At 43.6% G+C, this 23,736-nt stretch overlaps 1 protein-coding gene across 5 annotated transcripts in view; it reads left to right on the forward strand.

Annotated features, from left to right (window-relative positions):
* TSC22D1 (TSC22 domain family member 1) overlaps positions 1-23,736 on the forward strand; it is a 46,570-nt gene that overhangs the window by 10,870 nt on the left and 11,964 nt on the right. The window contains exons 3-4 of one of the 5 annotated variants that reach the window (XR_004693867.2): positions 941-1,112; positions 5,150-21,357. The exons of 3 other annotated variants lie outside the window; for them this stretch is intronic. The gene's annotated coding sequence lies outside the window, so the exon portion shown is untranslated. Of the gene's footprint in view, positions 1-940; positions 21,358-23,736 lie in introns of those variants that run through there. One more of the 5 variants, XM_035137373.2, reaches the window with a different exon arrangement.

A 23,736-nucleotide genomic window follows, 5' to 3' on the forward strand; every position in this document is an offset into this window, starting at 1 on the left:
GTCCGCAGAGAAGCTTCCGGGTCATGGGTTCTTACCAAGGCAGAATAGAGCCTAATATTGATCTCGGCACTATACTTCTACTAATTGCATAGAATTGCAGTTAGCTTTATTTGCTGCTCCATCACTCTGTTGACTCGTGCTAAGCTTGTGGTCTGCTAAGACCCCTAGATTTTTTTTCACCTGTAGTACTGACAAGCCTGGCACCCCCTATCTTATATTTGTTTAGCTGGTTATTCATGTCTCAGTGATCCACACCTTGGTGTATGCCCCCCCCCCCCGTTGTTGGTTTGCTAGAGATGGATTTTCCAGCTGACTTGGTATTCTAATGACTGGGTTGAGTTGAGGTTCCTTGAAGGATGATTCTTGTGGTCTTTGCACATTACAATTATGGTGACAGAAACAATGGATCAAAGTCTCTCAGTATTTACAAAAGAAACAAAAACCCTAATATGCCAAGCTCATTTTTGAAACGCTGCATGAGGCAGTTGTTCCATTCTGTATATTCTGCAACACATGAGTATTTATGGTCAGTTCAGGCAGCTTTTCTGTGTTCAGACATGTTTGATGCTACTGTTGTACAACAACGAACCAGAAAAAAGTCAGCAAAGAGCAAATGACTGTCCTACTGAAAGGGAATAATTTGTTGTGTTTTGAAGGTGGGTGTACTGGGGGGGGGGTATTTTATATAAAATAAAACATTTCTCCCACTTGCCTGCATTCCTATTTCATTGAGACTGATTTCCTTGGCTCTTGCCACTTCTTTTTAACCTTGTTTTCAACCACAGTGTGCACTGCTTAATGTATTCTGTAAATATAGCATGCTTGAGTTTTACGTCTACTTGACTATATATATCTTTTGTTTCTGGGATACTGTGAGACCCAAAAACACGACATACACATAAAAATGGATTTATGTTTCTACTGCATTTTTCTTTTGTAGTTGTTTCTTCTAATTTGCTAAACTCTCTTAACTTCTGACTGGAGAAATGAGTGGAGAAATGAAACTTCTTCAGAGGCAACAGACAACACTTTCCCCTGACTTTAGAGACTGCCATGAAGGATGCATTCCATAACTTGAATGCAAAGCGGAACACAGCCGTACATCCTTACAGGTGTGTGTGTATCAAACTGTGTTTAAGTTTGAGAACAAACACTGGCTTCATGTTGTTAACAGAAAGCAAACTATAACCATGTCGATTATTTAATCTGGAACTTAATGACAGGCAAGTGTCTGGAAGAACCCAGTGGGAATATTGCGATACTACAACAGTCTAGTAGAGATTTGAAAAATTTGAACAGGGAAGTTCATGGGTTATGATGCATCTTCCCCTTTGCAGATGGCTAATAATAATAATAATAATTTTATTATTTATACCCCGCCCATCTGGCTGGGTTTCCCCAGCCACTCTAGGCGGCTTCCAACAAGAGATTAAAAACACTGTATTTTTCCGTCTGTAAGACGCCCCCATGTATAAGACCCCCTCCCTATTTTTAGCGACTCAATTTTAAGAAAATGAAGGGAGATGGCCCAAAGTTGTTGAGCTTCTCCCACTACGCAGCTGTGGGCAGGAAACACTCCGTAGATCGTTTCCTGCGCGCAGCGGCATCAAGGGAAGTTGCGCTCCTGCCAACCGGCTGGCTGGCAGGTGCGCCGCTCCCCCCCCCAAAAAAATGCCGCTATCCGTGTATTGGACAACCCCACTTTTTGACATGATTTTTGAGTCGAAAAACCTCGTCTAATACATGGAAAAATATGGCACATTAAAACATCAGTCAGGGCTGCCTTCAGATGTCTGGGTCTGTATAGGCAGGGTCAGTATATTGGGACCTCTCTGGTGGGTGCCATTGCCGTTCTAAAAGAAAGAGGGAGGCGTTCATGGTGAGTTCCGGCAGCTGCTTTTTCTAGAAAAATAGCACCGGTGACATCAAACCTGGTGAACTTGTTAGTAAAAGAGAAAAGTACTTAGTATGTAAGATTGGCAATGCTAGAATTGAAAGAGGGAGTGCATCTTGATAACTCTTGCCTTTTGGAGCGTGAAGAGTGCTCTCATGGTCTCCCCCCATTCCCTCCCACCAGTGTGCCTTGTGGGGTGGGGAATAATCAATGGAAAAATGAATATTTATCATTTTCTCATGTAAGAAGAAATGGTAGTGGCAATTGCTCCTTTTAGTGGCCATGAAATGTACCGGTACCTTGTAACAATTGTTTTGGTTGGGGAACTATTTTGAGTGTCCTTATCCTCCCACTCCTGTTCATTGTAAGCTCATATAGAACATGGAGAAAGAAAATTCCTAGTTAGCTCCCCCCCAATATTTTTTTCCTTTTCCTTTTTGTTATCTGTATTTTTGGATTTTCAAACTGAGGATTTTGTGTTTTAGGACACATATTCTGAAGAGAAATAATTGCTTTCTGATAAAAAAACTACAGATTTCTGCCTGCTTATTATTATTTATTTAAAAAATCAGGTAACTGAAACTGGTAAAATTAGAAACTCAGCAAGTGTAGCTGTACTGGAAAATTTAGTTCAAAAGAAACTGCAACATCTAGAATAATCATGAAGGATATTTAATAACAAATGTAACTTTTCGTACTGTGATCCAAGTAAATGTGTAAATGCTTTGGTCAGGGGAAGGCTAGGAGAAGCCACAATTGTCTCTTCAAATAAGCCGGTGATCTCTGTTCATTACAGGCTTTATTCATCGTACAAGGTAAAGTTACGTTGTGTCTGCTGGTTCAAGGAAAATATATAGGTATAAAAGGAGAATTCCTGGATGCTAAGATGCAAGTTTAAAATCACAAAATATAAAGCAAAGCAAAGCATGGAAAATAGGCTGTTAGACCTTTAAAATGTTTCTTTCCAAGTGAGTTCTAAAATAGTCCCGTCTTCCCTCAGCATAGGAAAACCCAACATGTTAATAAATTAAAAATGGTTTACCAACAAACTCTCCAAAGGTAAGGTTCATGTGCTTTTCAATACATCAGGGAGAAAAGTTGCATAGATTGTAAAACTTGGCTTAGGAAGTGGTAAAGTTCTGAAATTATTGGTATAGGAACACAATAATGGCTTGTGAGGGCCATGTTGCTCCAGTTTAGCTTAGCTCCAGCTTAATCACATGCCGAGTTCATCCGGTAGACTGAAAGGGGAACAAAGGCTTGATTACCTAGTCCCTCCCAAGGTGAGCTGAACTTGGCAGGACAGCTTACTCTATGGTCTTAACCCCTTCTGGCATTAATTAGACTTAAGCATGTTGGTTATATGAAGCTGGTTATCCCACAGTAACGTCTGACATGCATGAACAAATAACTTCCTCTACAAAACTAAAGTTGACAGACTTTCCTGCTTAATATCTTAGCATATAACCATAGCTGCCAAGTTTTTCCTTTTCTCGCGAGGAAGCCTATTCAGCATAATGGAATTTCCCTTTAAAAAAGGGAGAACTTGGCAGCTATGCATATAACCCTTCCACCTAAGGGACCCTTGATTCTGCTTTTTCCAAAGGACACATGGGAATTAACTGACCTTGTACAGCTAACTTTAATTGCAGATAATAGTGAATTGTGTGCTTGCCTTCTTACTACTGAGTCTTTTAGACAATGAGCACCACATATCTATTTTCCTTTTGAGTTCTGTGATTGTCCCCCTCCACCAATTTTACTTTGTGATTTTGAATTTTAGATCAGGCATTGGTGGTAGGCATATTGGAACTGGTTATTTAATTTTGATTAGTGTCGCTGGTGGGAAATTATTATTATTATTATTATTATTATTATTAGGGTTCCAAAACAGGTAACTACAACCCACTCTCCCCCCCCAAAAAGCATGCAGAGCAGGAAAAAACAAAGCAAAAACAAAAGTCAAGGAGGCAGTTCCTACATAAGTATACAGCAATTACATTCAGTGGGAATTTTTATTTTGTGAGAGGCTGTATATATCCAATTTACTTTATATAAATTTACTTTCCAGTGTATACTAAGTTTTAAGCAGTGCTTCTTCAAATATTCATTGTGTTTGTTTGTTTTTCTAAAATAAAGAGATATGCTCCTGTTTCTGAAAGGCTTTTGATGAACGTTGGTATATGTGTGTATTGGAAGGTTGTCTTAAAAGATTGATCAGAAAACTGACTAAAGGGACATGGGGGTTGTGAAGGATCTTTTCAGCTTGCCTCCCTTTTATTTCCTGAGAGCCCCAACAGTGTATGATTGAAAGTCTTCTCTTAGGCCTCCTTACCCTCTTAATTGCACAAGGACCTCCATGAGTAGTTGCCATTGCGCTGCTTATGTGTCATTTGGAAATAGTAGCAAGGTGTTTTAGCCTCTTGAGTCAGTTTTCCTGCAGGCTGGCTATGTGGCTATGGTGGGGAGGCACCATGAGAAATTTGGCCCTGGGGTCACTTGCCTATAGCTTCCTGGGAGCTGGTATGGCCCTGGTAACAAGAATCTTGTGGCTCCTTAAAGTTTTAAAAGCGGCTGTTGTAGCAGGATAGTTTCTGGATCAGAGATGCATCAAATGAAGTGGCTTTTGGTCTAGAAAACGTTATGCTGCAACAAATCTGTTGGTCTTTAAGGCACCACCTGGCTCTTTGTGTGTTTCTGTAGCAGATTTATCACGGCAATCTTTCTAGACTTTACCAAAGACAAGGTGTGCAGACATACAATGCTAGTGAGCTACTTTTTCTCTGGTTTATATACACTCAAAATAATTTGCACATGAAGTAGAGATCCAGAGAAAGCAATATATTTTTATAATTAACAGACTCTCGAGCCAAAATCAAATAGGGTCATTAAGTAAATAGTTGATTTACTAGATCTGTATCTTGGCCTTCCTGAAAAGATCTCATGTTGACATATGTGGGGTTATCCCACTTTATTTTTGCAGTAGTCCTTGGTTAGGCTGAGAGCAGAGCTTTTCCTAGGTCACACAGGGGGTTTCATGGTGAACAAGTATTTAACCCAGATTACCCACATGCAAAATATTTATCATGTTACAGCATGCTGGCTCTCAAGTTTGTGGGAATGTTTCATGTGTTTTCTTGATCTGGACTAGGCCTTTAGTCATTTCCGTTTCTGATTTCTTTCCCCTCATTCTGGTGTGTTTTTTTTTGTAACCTTGTTTTTTGTGATCTAAAATGAATGCTAATATTTCAACAGATACAGAGTGACTGAGTCTTAACATTGCACAGTAGTATGCCCATGAAGAGGCACTGCCAAAGTTAATTATGTCTAGAGCAAAATCTGGACGCTCTGGCTGAGCCAAGCAGGTAGGTAAAGATGCTTTGTTTGTGAAAGAAAATAATGTAAGCCAACACACACTTGATTACCAATATTGCAAAAACCACAGAATCGCTCTAGAGGTGATTTACTAAGGACAGAGTAGCCCTTTACGTATTGTTGCAGCTATATTTGTGATTTATATTTTCCCCACTGCCAAAACCACCCCTCTTCTATAGGAGTGCAATGTGGCTTTGCCAGTTTAGTAGGCCTTTAGCAAGAAGAATCCACGATTATGGATGCCATAATGATATGTATTTAAAACACAGGCAAACTATTCAGTTACATGCTTAGCAGTGGTTCTAGAACTGGTGGCTCCTCTTTTTACAGGCATTTCAATCTGGCATTTCACGAAAGTATACTACTTCATGCATGGAAGTAAAATCCAGCCTCAAGTAAATCAGGGAATGTGTGATTAGATCACTAATCCGCTTTGAGACTCCAGCGAAAGATCAGAGATTGAAGAATATCAATAGGAGAGGTAATTTTGTATGAAATAAAATTTCAGTAACATGGAATTGTCATCCTCTGAATGAAGACAGTATAAATATTTGAAGTCTTCTTCTCTGCAAGAGATGATCACTGTTTTCAAGAACAACAGTATGTCTGAACTTCTTATCAGTTGCAGAGATTCCCAGTTTCACGAGCTTTTATCTCCCAGATTCATCTCTGATGTGATGTTTTAGTTTGTGACGTTGTACATCCATTGGAGTAACACAACATTTTCCTCTTACAAATAGTATACCCAGTCATGGCTTAGCTTGCCCAGTCTGTTCTGGTGGTAAATACATCAAGGGAATATTGTGATCTGCAATGCAAAATCTGCTGTCCAGATGTTAAGTTACTGTTAGAGTGCTAGGCTTGCCTAAAAGAAAATTGTTTCATGAAGTGTCATGGTGCTGTTTTCTATACAGCCCCTGTTTAGAGCAAGAATATGTGCATTCTTGAACAGGTGCATATTAATTAAGACACTATGTGGACACAGTGGACATGTACCATCTGGCTAGAATTGATTAATTTTTTGGAGCATTTCTGATTGCATGCAAAGAAAACAGCATCTCACCATCACTTACTTTATTTGAGTTCTCTGTAGAAGATAAACATCTGAAGAAGTTATGGAGAACATGGGATAAAATGTGTCAATAATGAATCTGCTAAGTCCAATTTGAAGAATATTGATAGACTGACTGGGTGGCACTGTCAAAACAGTACGGAGCAGGTTTCCTTAAATGAATAAATAAGTAAAGGCAGAACGGAAGTCCTGGAGGACTTGGACCTTTGTATGGAAGAACAGCGAGGATGGCAAGCAGCTGAAGAATTAAAGGAATCTGTCTCTTCTGGAACCCATTTTTAGTCTCCAAAGTGAATGGCATCATGGTTTTTATTGTGGTCCAAAATAAGATTAAACATTGGACAAAGCATGTAGTGTTTTAAGCAGTGTTTCATGCTTGCCACTGTTTGGGAATGGAAGATTCTTTTATTACTCCAAGCAACATTTTGAAAATACTTAATGAGCTCTCACTTGTGCAAGGTGACTAAAGGTTATTACTACCAGAGCGATTGAATTACTGCTAATAAATATTTAAAGCCAGATAAAGCATGCTTTTTGGTTGGTCTGTAGAGCTGTGTGGTTTTATTTGCAATTTGGCGCACTTAAATTTGGAAGGTGGTGATGGGCTTTGTATAAGGGGATTGGATAAGAATAAATTTGAAGAACTTAAAAGTTTACTTGACTAACTTTTTACACGGAAGTTTTATGATTAGTTCATCTAAAAGATTGTATGACATGGGGTTGTATCCAGTGCTGCTGTTGCGCTTGTGCAACAGACTTCTACTTGTGCAACAGAAATCCCCCTCTCCTTTCCCCATGCAACCTCAAAATATGGAACAGTTTTTGGGAGCATGCAAGGTGAGGAAGGGCAAGTTCAGTTGTGTGAGCATTATATCGCTTACACAGTGTGAAATACAACCCTTAGTTTATAAATGAAGGGGGGGTGGGGACACACAGATTCTGAGATTTGTTATTTTATTCTATGTACAGGCTGCAGGAGCCTGTAATACGGTTTACTTGCAATATGAAAAATTTGGCTCCATGTCATGGGGTGGACATAGCTGAATCATAGTTTACATGCATAATAGTCCAGGTTTAAAGCTCAATGACTCCATTAAAGGATCTTGCTCAGCAGGATCTCGCTGGGTATTTTATTTTTTATTTATTCACAGCTTGATTGTAAAAACCTTAAAGTGGTTTACAAAAGATATAACAGTAAAATAAAATAAAAAGATTTACAACCCAACGTTGAAACATACGAAAGATAAAATAATAAAACAGATTAAAATTATCTTAACCGTCTTAAGCATTTGGACAGGCTTGTCTAAACAGGAATGGTTTTAGCAGGCTCTGGATTAGCTACTACCGTACCAGTCATTTTCTTGCCTATCTAAGCCCAGGTCTGATTGGCAGTAGCTTCCCAAGGCCTCATATTGGGCACGCCTTAAGCACTTGCTGCCTGTGTACCTAAGCATCAATATGTGATGCCCAGATAGTGCTTGATTAGGGGAAACCGTAGGATCTGAAAGGTTTTTGCACTCCTGTCATTGCTGTTCTTGAATGTGGTCGTGCAAAGTATTTCTAACTGGTGACCTGGGGAATCGTAAATGCTTTTCTGAAACGATAGTTTTGTTTCCTAAAAGCTCAAAGGTATTGTTAGCTTGCTTTCACTCATTTCAAATACTTGCATGCTGTTTTGTTGCATTTTGAATTCCGTTTAATCAGCCTCTGTTTCCTTAGCTATTCCAGGCTTTCTAGTTTAGTTTATTCCTTAGCTATTCCAGGCTTTCTAGTTTAGGGCGACTTCTCTGGTGATTCTGTTCCATGTGTAGCTTTGGAAATGCTGCTTGGAAAGCATGTTACTCTGTTCTACCGTGTTTCTCCTAAAATAAGACGGTCCTAAAAAATAAGCCATGTCAGGCTTTTCATTAGTAGAATAAGTATAAGACATCCCCCGAAAATAAGCCGGGGGTGGGAGCCGCTTCGGGGAGCACAGCGCAGCGCGAAGAGCCTGGTGAGAGGCAGCTGCGGCTGCAGGTGAAGCCCGGGATCTGTGTGGGCGACTGGGGACGAGCGCCCTGAGCGCTGCGGCGGTAGTGAAGAGGCGCCCGATCAGCCCGCTTCTCAGCTGGCTGATCCCTAGTCATTCCTTACGTAACATGATCCTAACCACAGCACTTGATTGTTAAAGACAGCAACAACAACACCTCAACACAGGTGTACACATCATTGTCTGTTGCTCCTCCCTGTTTGATCTATCCCTTTTGAATTAATACATTCCAATTACTACATTCCAGTAATGAGTCTCATCCCACCAGGTTTCAGTAATGCTTATTACTGTATACCATAGCTGCCACCCTATAAATAGGATTTAATAGGTTGGTATCTGTCCGTCTTGGGAGACAGTGGAAGAGTGGGCCTTCGGGTGTGAAGTCTAAACCGTTGGAGAGTTATAGCGCCTGCTGTGGCTGTAGTGACCAATATGGGAGAGACATGTTTTGTTGCAGCTGGTGTGCCATGGGGTTTCTTATTTCTGCACTCCTTCCAGCAGTTATTTCTCATTCTGCAGTGGTTACAAGGCCTGACTGATTGTCTCCAGGCACTGTGTTCAACTGCAGGGGATTCCCACATGCCTGACTCTTGTCTCCTGGCTGTTACAGCCCACCCCCCGATCATCAATTCCTTCACCCAAGCCGGTCTCAAACCCCTCTTCTGTAGTGCCCGCTTGTCAGTACCCAACCATCACTCCTTGGTGTTCAGCCAGTCCCTGACAATCAATATTGTCCCCACTATTTTGTGTCCCTGTGATCCTCTGAAATATTGTCTCCCTCCCCTTCAGGATTTAGTTGAAAGCCCTCCTGACCAGGATTGTGAGACTCTTTGCAAACACATTATTGCCAACTGCTTGTGAGATGGAACCCATCTCTCGCCAGAACTCCTCCTTCATGGAAGGGAGACTGTGGTCCAAGAACCCAAACCTTTCCTGACCACACCATCTGTGCAGGCATTAGTTTACTTCCAGTATTTCCCATCACCCCCCTCTTCCTTAGTGATGACTTTAGGAAGGAGTGATGCAAAGACTACCTGTGCCCCATGGCTCTTCAGCTTCCTTCCCAGAGTCTCATAGTCCCTCTCGCTATACATTGGAGGCTGTGTGTGGCAGTATCAGTCGTACCCACATGAATCGGAAGGGGTCGTGGTCAGTGGGCTTCATAAGGCTTGGCAACTTCTCTGTCACATCATGAATCTTTGCACCTGGAAGACCTCCTTGGACATCCTGTTGCCTCCACCCACTGTTGTCTCTGTCCCCCTCAGTCGGGAGTCTACTACCACCTCCACATGTGTCTTCCTCCTCAGGGAATTGAACAAGATTCCCGTGCTCTGCACCTTCTGTACCCACCTCGGTGCTCTCTGCAGCTGCTGTCCTTGTTCCTCTGGCCCAGAATCAGCGTTCAAAGGGAGGGCCTGGAATTGATTGTGCCGCTCCAGTGACATGGCACAGCTCCTGACAGTCCCGCTTCCATGTGCCACATTCTTACATGTGTTTGACGCCTCTTGCATGTGGTGATCTTCCTTCTCCCTAGAGGCATCCCCCATCTTTTGCCCTCCCGCAAAAGCCTGCTCTTCTCTGTCCAGAACGTCTTCCCTGATAGCTCAAACTTTGTCAGGCAGTTTTACTTTCTCTTCCAGTGGGGAACCAGCTGGCACTTGTTGCAGGGGTAGCTGTGTGCTTCCTCAGGTAGGAAAACAAACAAACATGGGTGTTGCAGGTCACTGCAGCAGCTCTCGCTGTCCATGTCTCTTGCTCCTCCTATGTACTCCTGACACAGTACTCCAGCTAAACACCCCTGTAAACCCCTGTGTTTGCAATCTCCCAGCAGTTTGTAGAGCTGGGGGCTACTAGTTCCACCCCTAACCAGATCACTGATTTACTTCCTCTCAGCAGTAGTCCCTCCCCCTCAAGAGCATGACGCACCCAAAAGTACACAAGCAACCATCCAAACAGCTTCGATAAGCAACCAGTTTTACTCCCAAAGACACAAGCTCGGTTTGTTCTTTCTCTTCCACCAATCCCTTTCAGTTGCCCCAGTTTACTGGCCCTGTTTGCCAGCTCCCAGAGACTGAGGGCAGCTACACAGAACTGGTGTTTTATTCCTCCTGGTGGTTTTGGGAGTGCAGGAGTCCTCCTCCCATTTAGTAACTGAATCGGCTCCAGTTTTGCTCAGTAGTCCTCCAAGCTTTGATAGGATCACCTCATTAAACTGCGGGTGACTTGACAAAATGAATGGGGAGGAAACACTGAAAGCAAAGCTCCCCCATCAGAATAAGTTGGCTCATCACTAATTGACAAGTTTAGGCCATTTTGCTTCGTTCAGATTATTTTGACAACTCCAGCAAATCTCACTGGGCAGGTCGCATGTGCAGATCCCACTCGGGTGATTCTTTGCAGTCCTTTCGCACATTTTTGTGGGAATGTAAAAGGGCTGCTCAAGTCGCTGCCACTACATTGCTCTTCTACCCTTGGAGTTATAGAAACATAATGTAGTTGGCACCAATATTTTATTCATGTCAAAGTGAAGAATAGCATGACAGATCCAAGGCACAAAAAGAAGTACAGTGGAACCTCTGTTTATGAACACCTCGGTTTATGAATTTTCGGTTTACGAACGCCGCGGACCCATCTGGAACGGATTGATTCACTTTCCATTACTTTCAATGGGAAAGTTCGCTTCAGTTTATGAACGCTTCAGTTTATGAACAGACTTCCGGAACCAATTACACCCATGCTTCGGGTTAAGTATGCTTCAGGTTGAGTACTCCGCAGACCCATCTGGAGTGGATTAATCCACTTTCCATTACTTTCAATGGGAAAGTTCGCTTCAGTTTATGAACGCTTCAGTTTAAGTACTCCGCGGACCGTCTGGAACAGATTAATCCACTTTCCATTACTTTCAATGGGAAAGTTCGCTTCAGTTTATGAACGCTTCAGTTTATGAACAGACTTCCGGAACCAATTGTGTTCATAAACCAAGGTACCACTGTATTCCATTTAGTGTAGAAATCTGCTTATTGGATGCATGATAGCAGGATGATTTGGGGGGGGGAGGGAGTTCTCATTTGTTCCAATGAAGTCCCTGATCTGGATCAGGACCATGTCAGTGAGCAGGTTGTTGAAGCCCCTCTCTGACTTCCTGTAAAGGTCTGTGACAGGTCGGCAAACTAAGGCCCGCAGGCCGGACCAGGCCCAATTACCTCCAGGATCTGGCCTGCGGACTGTCTGTGAGTCGGGGGGGGGATTCTGTTCGTTCGGGCTGCGCCATTTCCCCCCCTGTGCCATTCCGTCCTCCCCCTCTCCCTCACACGGCGGCGGCACCGCCTCCCTCCCTCCCTCCTCCTGGCTTCTCCCCACCCTGCCTAGAGGAGGAAGGAAGCTGGGTGAGCACCATTTTAAGCAGCCCCTCTCCAGAGCCAGCCCTTTCACGTCACTCATCTTCCCTCTGCCGCTGCCCTGGTGCTCCTGTGGGCCAGAGAGCGGAGCAGATGAGCTCGCTCTGCCTACCCACAAGAAGCAGCAGTGACGCCGGTGGCGGTGGCAGCCCCAGGGAAGATAAGCGCAGTGGCTGGGGGTGAGGGGTGGGAAGGAGGACTACTTGCTCCCACTCACCTCTTCTTCTAGCTCCCCCCCCCGATGTCGCTTCTCTGGCGCGCCACAAGGTCTGAGGGACAGTGGACCGGCCCGCGGCTAAAAAATTCTGTGATCTGGGTTGTTGTTGTTGTTGTTGCTGCTGCTGTTGCTATTATTATTTTGTTATTGTTACTATTATTTCTTCTATACCACCTTCATCCAAGGATCACAGGGTGGTTTGCAATATAAAACCACAAAAATCCTTAACACAGTAACAAACAAAAATAGTTAACCCCCCCCCTACAATTTAAGAGACCATAAATTGTTTAATTAGGCAAAGAACTGGAAAAAGAGGAATGCTTTTGACTGGCACCTAAATATACACAACAAATGTGCCAGGTGAATCTCCCTGGGGAGAGAGCATCCCACAAATGGGGAGGCACTGCAGCAAAGGCCCCGCTCTTGTGTTGCTTCCCTCTGGGCCTGTGCAGGAGACACGCAAAGAAGGGTCTCAGAGGGTGATCTCGGGGTCCAGGTTGGTTCATATGAGGAGACGTGGTCTTTGAGGTATTGTGGTCCTGAGCCATTTAGGACTTTAGAGGTCGAAACCAGCCCTTTGAATTGGGCCTGGGAACATAATTGGCAGCCAGGGCAGTCGGGCCAAATCTCAAATTGTCTTGCCCCGGTGAGCAAGCTGGCGGCTGAATTCTGGTAACCTAGAGGTTACCAGAGCATGGACGACAGAAGTTAGGCTATCCCTGCTGTATTTGGTGTGAATGGTGGCACATCTAGTTTGACTCCTGAGCATTGCTTTCACTGCCACCACCGAAGTTCCTGCAATACTTTCACTCTTTGGTGGCAGAGAGATTTGTGTCCTGTTGCTGAAATATCAGGCTGAGTTCTGTCTCCCACTTACCTGGGAGTATGCCCTAATGGATTGAGTAAGACTTATATTTCTTAGTTGATATGGTTAGGAGTGCACTGTTACAATGTAGGGAAACGAAACAAAGAAAATGGGAAGGGAGAACTGAGTGCCTACTTTATGGAATGAGCAGAGAGAAAGTGGTAATATCAAAGGCTCAGAGAGGTCTGTGTTGGTTCAGAGAATAAAGGATGTGTGGGCACCACAGCATGCCTTCTCTGATATCCCCTGTTGCCATCTGTTTTCATTTTTTAGCAGGATGTGAAAAAATACTGGACCTCCTCTCTAGCACAGATTACCCACATTTGTATTTCGCTCTGCGTTCAGTCTTCCTGAATTCTCCCAAGGATGTTCAGCAAAAAAAAACACACCTATTTATTTGTGTGCTTTTGCTAACGGCAGATTCAATTTGTCCACCAAAATTGTAGGAAGGTTGATCTCTGCTTTGGTGGATTAATTTTATTCTAGCAGAGAGAAACCCAAATGTTAGCCTCATTAATGGTTGACCTAGCAAGATGTTGGTTCCAACTCTGCAGATGGAACAAAAAATTTGCTTGCATCACTTTTTATATTAATGATGCTCTTGGCAGAAATGGATCATTTGTTGCCTTATTGGTTGCAGCTCTTAACAACTGAAGAGGAAGGGAATTCATATTAGTTGACAATAAAATCTTACAGTCAGTTTGAGACATTTTTTGCTGTAGGCAATGTGGGGTTGAGGGGGAAAGAGAGGTGGGGAGAAACTTGAGAAAGAGAAAATTGTAGGAAGGACTCTACCGTTTAAAAACAGGGACACTGATTTTGTTTCTTATGGAAACTCTTTCAATAAAAAAAGTTTAAAAAAATAAAAGGGCAGAAGCCTGTTAGAAGTTTAAAACAAAAGTACCAACAACAACAACCCAGAAGGAGCAAAAACTATTTCAAAAATATTTTGACATAGAATATCAGTAATGTGTTCTTGTTGACATATTGACAGATGATGCATAGCTTTTTCTACCATTGTGAATTTACTAACCTTGTATTGTTAACAACCACGCCATTACTTTTTTTAAAAAAATTATTTTTTAATTTTTTAAAACAAGTCATTATAATCAACTTTGAACAAAATTAAAGATTTAAAATGACTTTGTGCACAATGTTATAAAATTATCATAATTAGAATTAATTATACATTACTGTCACGTTGGCTCATTAAATGTTTTCAATCCATTCCTCACTGGTTCATTAAATTTCAAATCAGTATATCCTGTCCATAAGCATTTTCGTGATGATGATGATGGAATTAAAATGTTTTGGTTTTCATCAGGTTTTTTTTTAAAAGGAAGCCAAACTATGTCAAAGGTATCTTTTTTGGAAATGCCTTTAATTGCCCATCGATGATATTGTTGACTCAAGCCTCAATTTGTGTATGGGAAGCTTTCTTCCATTGTTGGGCAATAACTAGCCTAGCTGCTGAGAACAAGAAGAAAATTATTTAGATTTGAGAGTAGAGTTTGGAGTCTGGTCTAAGGATCTTGTTTTTATTTGAATTTTGTATTTTATGTTTTTATATTGTGATTTTATCTTGTGAACCACCCTGAGACCTGTGGGTAGCAAATGGTACACAAAATTTAATTATCATCATCATGGCCATCCAGAAAGTTATATTTTCCTGCTGCCTCATCAGACTTGTGCTGCCAGAATTTGTACCTCTCAAACACAGGGCTCCCTCGGCCAGTAAAGTGAGATGAGCGCCGCAACCCCAGAGTCGTCTATGACTGGACTTAACTGTCAGGGGTCCTTTACCTTTTTTTTATAGGTCAGTTTAAAGTTTGCCACACGTTTTGATAGGTATGATCTAAAGGGGAGGAAAATGAGCAGTAGTTTCAAACGAAACCCACAACCTTGGTCTTGACAGTGAAGCTGAGCTTATCTTGCACCTCATGAAAACCCTCCTGGGTGACGAAGGGATCATACATGAGAGGAGTGTTAATCACATCCCACAACAAAACACAGTCACTGAGATAAAGTTTAGAGGTATCATTTAAAATAAAAAGGATGACATGCCTTACCTGGTTAGCAATAAAATATGGCTCAAGGTTTGCGATGCTTGAGCCTCCTTCCACTGTGGGGAGGGATGGGAGTTTGGCATTTATTCTGGGTCTTTTGCAGGAAAAAAAAAATGATGTATTTATTTTTTTCTGCCACTTTCATATCTCGTTCAGTGAGATCCAAAGTTGGAGTGATTGGAATAGAAAAAAAAGCAGTTTTGGTAGGATCACCATTTTTACCATTGCTAATCTGTCTAGGAGAGTAAAATGGGTTTTGCTCTTTTTTTCTTTCTTTTTTCAAATTTTGACGACTTGTCTGCCATACAGGGGAATAGGTTCTGTGAACGGAATCTGTTAAGGTTTCTTGTTATATTTATTCCCCAATATATAAGCTTTGTGTGATAGAGTCTTAATGCCTTTGAGTTCTGTGAATGCGTTTTGGATTCACCTGCAGGCTTGATAATGTTGCATAGGTGTTCAGCTTTTGAACTACTGCTGCTTCCGTGTTCAAAGGTTTAGGTATCATAACCATTAAATTGTCAGCAGATAGGCCAATTCCCTTGATGTCTGGCGTTGCTCTGAGGAATATAAGTAATGGTTCTAAAGCTAGGATGAACAAAAAGGGAAAGAATGGACAGCATTGCTTTGTCCCTTGTCAAATCCTCTCTGGGGATGAATTTATATTGTTCATTCTTACTGTAGCCAAAACTTCGGAATTTATTTGTTTCAAAACGTGTATGAATTTTGGGGCAAATTGCATTTTAGATAGGACATCCAGCAATAAGCCCCCTTCCAGGCAGTCAGAGGCCTTGAGGAAATCCTAAGCTCTTGACTACTAGTGGGGAGGTTATCTGTTTAGTCCGTTCAATTTTGCAATTTTGTTTAAATGTTTTCTTACTGGTTCAGTGATGTTTCAACAGGGGACAAAACCAGCTTCGTTAGTTTGTGTGAAAATACCTTAATTTTGTTGACAAGCACTGACGTAAATGGTTTATCATCCTGATTAATCAGAGAGATTGGCTGAAAAGTTTCTACCTTCTGGTGATCTTTGAATGGTTTGGCGACAACTACAATCTTAGAGTGGTCGTTATATAGGCAGATCATGTATGATAAAATGTTTCCTTGATTTTCTTTATTGAAAAAACAACAACCCAGAAGTGATGGCATAGGTAAACTTTCTTTTAAAAATTATTTGGGGGTTGCAAGGTATGCAATTTAGAATAAAAGGAGGCAAATTCTGAGGAGTAATTTGTATGTGTCTTGTGGGGTTTTTTGTCTTTATCTTTTAAAAAGTTCCTCCAGGTGGCGCCCTCGTACATTAAAGTTGAAGTCCCCCCCCCCCCCTAGCTTCTCCCTCAGCAAATTCATTGTGTTTGCATTACACCTTTTGAATAAAGCCAGGTTGTTTCAGGGTTTTTGTTTTGCCATTCATTGTCCCTTTAATAAAAAAAAAATCTCTAACATTATTGTCTTTCAGTATCGAGTGGATTTTAAAGTTCATTCCTTTTGTCAAAAGGTGCTGTCAATTGATGTTGAAACCAACTACCGTGTCTCCCACATTTTAAGATACCGTCATATTTATTTTACTCAAGAAAATAAGCCTATGGCTTATTTTCGGTGGGGTGTCTTTTTTTTTTTAATTAAGCAATCTACATTTTGACCTTTGGAGCTGGGTGCGCGTCATACTTTTTCGCCGGCAAGCGTGGTCAGAGCCAGGAGCTGCAGCAGGATGAGGACGGCGCTGCTACGCGCTCTGTCGGGGCTGCAGCAGCCGCCGCTTTCGGGCGCCTGCTTCCTCCTGCCGCGGCCAGCAGCAGCACCGCCCTCGTCCTCTCGCTGCTGCCGCTGCCCAGCTGGGCAGTGGCCTCGCCTCCGCCTGGCCCAGCTGCAGCAGCCGGTTCCGGGCGTCTGCCTCCTCCTCCCGAAAAGAGGCAGACGTCCTCCTCCTCCTCCTGCGGCCAGCGTGCTGGGTCCCGCTGGCTGGCTGGGCGCTCGCGGTCTCACTCAGCGCAGAGTGGAGGTATGGCTTATTTTCAGGGGGTGCCTTCTATTTAACAAATACTTTAAAAGCCTGCTACGGCTTACTTTATGATTACGCCTTAAAAAGGGGGAAACACGGTAGCACTGAGGACTTTGCTTTCTATAGGGGATTTGTGTATTTCTTGTAAAAAGGCAATTTGTGGTTTCATTGCGCGCGCGCACACACACACACACACACACACACACGTATATTCTGGGTGTTTCTTCTTTATCAGATCACTAATCCTTCTCATGTTTAGTGTTACAGCCTTTAGTGAACCCATTTCCAAAAGTTAAAGCTTTCTGTTTTGGGCTATTAACAGTTAGTAAATTATATAATAAACAATATAAACACAGACCCATTTTCCAACTGATATATTTGGTCTGGTGGTTGTTTTCATATATGTTGGAAGCCACCTAGAGTGGGTGGGGCAACCCAGTCAGATGGGCGGGGTACAAAGATGATGATGATGATGATGATTATTATTATTATTGTTATTAGGCAGACCTCTGTCCCTGCCAACTGTAGCAGGGGAAAATCAGTAAAGCTACTTACGCAGTGTTGAAAATTTCCCTTCTCTGTGTTATTTGCCGTTTCTTAAAAATCACACTGCAAGGACCTCCAGGGGAGAGAGGGAAATACGATGTGGCATCAACTTGCAAACTGCAGAACAAGCCTATATAATGTTCTTACCAATTTCCCCATAAATCTGCAGTACTCCATGGATAAAAAGAATGTTAATTGCAATGGCTAGTTAATTGGTTTATCAAAAGTTAAGTTTAAAAAACAACAATGCCTTCTTGCCAACAGAAAGCTGCGTTGAAAGAACTGTCTTAGAATGCGAATGCTATTGCATTAGTTTCATTGAGCTGTCCGGAAGAGAGTATAATTGACATCGCTTATTATTATTACCGTTAAGCTTCTTAATGTCGTACGCTCCTTCCCAACCAAAGTCCCTGAAAAACCTTTACTGGCAGTGCCTTCTAATTACCAGACAATAAAAGTTGGTGAGGAAGGGGTTTTCCAACTAATCCTGTCCTTGTGGTTGTCCTTGAGCTAAATGGGAGCCCCGAGAAGCAAGGTTGCCGAGTTTGCTTCTGACTACCTTTTACAGTTCGGAGATTCATCTTTCTCTCTTCCAGTAAAGCAGGATTGATAGTTCAGCTGTCTGTCGCCTCTCCATTCCAGCTTTCTGTGTTTGAGAAAAGAGAATTGAGCAACTAGATTGTTTTGAAATGAGGGCAGGAGAGCTTTTGTTGGCCCTACTAAAACACATTGGTGAGAGATCAGTCCACTGAAAACCCTTTCCTGTGAAATAAGGCGAGCAGGAACAATCGGCATGTGTCTTTGATGCTGAGAAGAGTGATTCATCAGAGCTGGAGTTCCGAAAAATGCTGGATGTAACTGCTGAGGTGAAATGCTGATCAGGGAGATTTTTAATCTCTCTTGGTCTTGATGCTTTATGTAAGAGGGTAACATGTGACCTCAAGCTCTGTGGTGGCATTACTTTTCCTTCTTTCTGCTGCCCGTAACCGGCAAATTTTCAATACTGCAGACGCATCTAGCAGGGATTCTAAAAAAATATTCCTTTTAAAATAAGGCACTGCCAGGTTCAATTTGTATGATAACCGCTAATCCTAAATGCATTCGCGCTTACATGTTTCTTTTGCTGTCTGGATGTACAGCCACTTAACCAGTGGACACAAAATAGAGATTGATGTAGCTGTCAGTTCTCCAGGGACAAGTCCTCCACAAGTCATGAAAGTGTTTTTGGACTTGGAGCAGCATCTTAAGAGGTAACGGTAAAATTTTGTTTGTTGAATTATAAGCTCTTGTTACGGTTTTCTAAAAAGCAAGCCCTGTCTGGAAGCGCAATTGCTTTCTCTGTATAAAACAATGCAGTGGTTTCTCGAACTTTTTTTTCTTCTCGGCCACACTTTCAGAATAAAAATTTGCTTGCACCACACCATTTTTTTTATTGCTAAGAAATACATTGGAAAACAAAAAGAAACAACTCCTAGCAGTGCTTGGTTTTGAAAGGATATCTATCCATATTCTGTAAGTTTAAAAAATATTTTGATGCTACGCTCCACTGAAATGTTTAAATGTTTGTTTGGTTGTCCTGGAATCTTTGTATCATTCCTGCTACACCCTTTGAGAACCACTGAGATAAGAGCTGCTTAGCTCAAAAATGCAATTATTATTATTTTTAACAGAACGGTAGATGTATTGACTTAGCTGAATAAATTCTGTGTTATTTATAGCTGTGTATTATCATTAAAACCAGTACTTTTGCTCTCTTCTGAGGAAATCAGGCTGAATCTAATAGACTCCACTTCCAAAGCCCAGCCCTGTTTGCGAATGGGCTTGTGCTGGTCACTAGCCCCGTTGCTGAATTTTATCTTTTCGTTAGGCATAAGGCAATCATTCTTAACTTTTTGCATCGTGAACCCCTTTGATGATGAGAGCTATGGACCCCCTCCCCAGAAGAATGCACCTAGAATCATAGAATTGTAGAGTTGGAAGGGAACCCAAAGGTCATGTAGTTCAACCCCCTGAAATGCAGGAATCTCAGCTAAAGCATTCATGGCAGATGGCACACATACAGACATACAATATTTTGGGGACAAATTATTTTATTGCACTGGCATAAGGAGACACAAACTACCCTCAATTTTTGGCACAGTGCACCTGCAGTTTCTATCTTTGCAGCTTTCAGTGACCCCCATCTTATATTTGTGCAGCTGGTTTCTCCTGTCTTAAGTGCAGAAACTTACATTGGTTCCTGTTGGAATTCATTCTGTTAGCTTGCGCCCAGTTCTCCAGACTGTTACGGTCATCTTGAATCCTGATTCAGTCTTCTGTGGTATTAACTACCGTCCCAAGTCTGCATATTTGATGAGCATCCCTTCAGTTACTTCCAAGCCATTTATAAAGACGTTGAACAACAACAGGGCCAGAACAGAACCCTGTGGCTCCCTACTTGTCACTTTTCCCAGCATGATAAGGAACCATTAGTGAGCACTCTTTGGGTTCGGTCAACCAGCAACAAATCCACCTAACAAGCTACCTTGTCTAGCCCATATTTTACCAGCTTCCTCGCAAAAATGTCAGTTGGGGGGGTTAGCAAAAGCCTTGTTCAAATCAAAATACACTATTGTCCACGGCATTCCCCTAATCCACCAAGCTTGTAACTCTGGCATGACTTGTTGAGAAACTCGTGCTGGGTCTTAGTAATCACAGCATCCTTTTCTAAGTGCTCGCCAGACAGGCTGTTTAATTATTTGTTCTAGGACCGTTACTCTTTTCCTATCTTGGGCTACAACTCCCTCCTTGCATCAGTTATTCTGTTATCACAAGGTTGAGCACTGCTTTCCTTTTAGGTGAAGGCAGAGGTAAAGTTGGTGTTGAGCAGTTCCACCTTCTCTCTTGTCATCCAACAGCATTTCTCTGTCTTCACGCAGGGACCCACTACTTCCATGTTCGTCCTTTTGGTTTGAGCATAGCCGGGGGGGGGGGAACCTTTATTATTTTTAACCTCTCTTGCAAACAAGATCTCATTCTGAGCTTTAGCCTACAACTGTTGGCTACTCTTACTTCATGATTTCCCCTTTCTTCCATTTCTTATACATGCCCTTCTTAAATCTCAGCTCACCTTTCAGTAGGGTGTCACCTACCACCAACAGACATCTCTCCCTCCTTTGGGGAGTGGCAGGAATCATTCTGTACACTGCCCCTTCCACAGCCACCTGGGTATATTTTGAGGTCCGCTCTTGCTCCTCTGACCCAGAAGCAGTGTCCAAGGTCAATTTTGCAGCTCCGGTCACACAACATGACTCCTGACAGTCCTGTTTCTGTGTGTCATATTCCCCCAGAAGTTCCTCTCCTGCACTGGGCGACCTTCCTCCTCCCTAGAGGCACCCCACCCCCATGTCACTGTTTCTGCTCTATCAAGAAATTCCGCATTTTGCCTGATAATTCAAAGTGTCAATAGGTTGGCCTCAAGTCGGTGGACCTTCTCTTCCTGCAAGGCAACCAGCTTGCACTTGCTGTAGTAGGTGTAATTTCTCACATTCTCAGGTGCAGGGAGGCAAGCATGGCGCAGGTGTTGATGCAGCTCCCTTGCTGTCCATGTTGCCTGATCCTGTGTACAAACTGTCGGCTTGCATTTCTTAGTGCAGAAAGTATTGATCTGATGTGTAGAGATCTTTCCTATTCTAATTAATTCAAGAAGGTCCTGGATACTTCTCTGTGTGAAAGAAACAAGCAGAAGGTTCATGATGTTTCGGTTATTCCTTCAGAGAAGCCGAGCACAGCTGGCTTAAACTGGTTCTCTTATCTTTTTCTGCCAAGGGCATGCTGACTATAAAAGTAAGGCCAGAAGGAGCCTAGGTTTCACTTTCTCTTTCTATCTCTTGTCCTTCTGGTGTGGTGTTCTGCACATACCGTGTTTCCCCTTTTTTAAGACACCGTCTTATAACTTTTTTTCCTCAAAAAAACACACGGTGGCTTATTTTCAGGGGGTGTCTTTTTTTTTAAGTGCTGGTACAACTGGGTCCCACTGGCTCAGGACACTCGGTGCTCTCTTCCGCGCACATTATAAACACCACACTCTAGCCTACTGTGCTATCCAGGTTTTACTGTCAACCAGGCTGGCAGCAGCTCTCCAGAATTTCAAACTTGGGGGTACCTGGGGGTTAAACCTGGGATCCTTCTGCTCCCCGGGCTCTCTCACGCCGGCCGAGGAATAAGGAGGGAGGCCGTGACCCGTCCCGCTCTGAGATGCTTGTGAGGGAAGCGCGAGGGGGACGAGGCTTGGGCCCATGCCCCTGGCGCGCGCGCGCGGCTGAATGACGAGCCGAAGCGGAACCTTTTCTCTGTGGGGGGGGGGAGACGCGCGCGCGCAAACACACACACACACACACACAGAGAGAGACACGCACAGGGAGAGAAAGAAAGAGACGCGCGCACACACACACACACACAGAGACGCACGGGGGAGAGAAAGAAAGAGACGCGCACAAACACACACAGAGAGAGACGCACGGGGGGAGAGAGAGAGAGACGCGCGCGCGCGCACACACACACACACACACACACACACACACAGAGAGACGGACGCACAGGAAGAGAAAGAAAGAGACGCGCGCACACACAGAGAGAGACGCACGGGGGAGAGAGAGAAAGAGACGCGCGCAGACACACACACAGAGAGAGACGGACGCACAGGGAGAGAAAGAAAGAGACGCGCGCGCACACACACACACAGAGAGACGCACGGGGGAGAGAGAGAAAGAGACGCGCGCGCACACACACACACACAGAGACGGATGCACGGGGAGAGAAAGAAAGAGACGCGCACAAACACACACACAGAGAGAGAGACGCACGGGGGAGAGAGAGACGCGCGCGCACACGCACACACAGAGAGAGACGGACGCACAGGGAGAGAAAGAAAGAGACGCGCGCACACACAGAGAGCGTGCGGCTGCAGCACACACAGAGAGCGTGCGGCTGCAGCGCTCACGAAGCAGCGCTGCACTTAGGGGAAGATGGCCAGGGAGGGGGGCTGCGGGGTCAAGGCAACGCGTGAAAGGGAGGGATGGCGAGGAAGAAGTGGGGAGTGAAGTGATCGGGGCTTTAACATGCCCGCACGCGCAAAAGGGAGGCTCGGAATGTGGAGATCGGTTCTGGCTGCTTCTCTTAAAGTGCCGCAAGTAACGAGCTCCTCTCTCTTTTCTCCTGCCGCTCGTGCCCTTGGTGCTTCGTGCGGTGCTGCTTCACGCTTTGTCAGCGCTGCAGCCGCCACCGCTTCTGGGCACCCACCCGACCCCGCAGGCTTCCTCCTCCTGCCGCGGCCGGCATTGCAGGAGCTGGGTCCTGCTGGCTGGTGCTCCGTGCGGCACTGCTGCACGCTTTATTGGCACTAAAGCAGCCACCGCCGCTTCCGGGCACTGACCCGACCCGGCAGGCTTCCTCCTCCTGTCGCGGCCGGCATGCTGGGTCCTGCTAGCTGGTGCGGAAGTATGGCTTATTTTCGGGGTATGTCTTATAGCTCTCAAATGGTTAAAAACCCTGCCATGGCTTACTTTCTGACTACGTATTAAAAAAGGGGAAACACGGTAGTATGCTTTAGTGTTAAGGTTTAGATTAGACCAAGCGTCCTCAACCTCGGCCCACCAGATGTTTTTGACCTACAGCTCCCATGATCCCTAGCTAGCAGGACTTATAAGTTATTGTAAGTTTAAGTTAAGTCTGCTGCCAACTGGATTTCTTATGGGCAATGCCAGTCCTGAATGTATTGGATTTGTGACCATTATGTTCATTTGCCTTCAGTAGCAGTAAAGCTCTGCTGGATAAAATACAAATACAATTGGTCTACAGTGGTGCCCCGCTTAACGAATGCCCTGCTTAACGAAATTTCCGCTGAACGAAATGATTTTTCAAGCGGAGGTTGCCTCGCTAGACAAATTCATTTTATGAAAAATTCGTCTAGCGAATCGCGGTTTCCCATAGGAATGCATTGAAATTCAATTAATGCGTTCCTATGGGCAAAAAAAATCCCCCCCCCAAAATCAATGCATTCCTATGGGATTCGCTAGACGAATTTTTCGTTATAAGAAAAGACCCGTGGAACGGATTAAATTCGTCTAGCGAGGCACCACTGTACGCAGATAGAAGCACTCATCTGTTTAAGGATGTGGTGGTCAGCCAGTTCTAGATGATGTTACTTTCAGAAGAATAATTCACAGTTTAGTGGTGCTCATGGATGTGGCCAAACTAAGCTGGCACGAGGTCACAGTTTAGAAAGGTGTGCA

The sequence above is a fragment of the Zootoca vivipara genome, chromosome 5, assembly GCF_963506605.1.
Source record: "Zootoca vivipara chromosome 5, rZooViv1.1, whole genome shotgun sequence".
Lineage (NCBI taxonomy): Eukaryota > Metazoa > Chordata > Lepidosauria > Squamata > Lacertidae > Zootoca > Zootoca vivipara.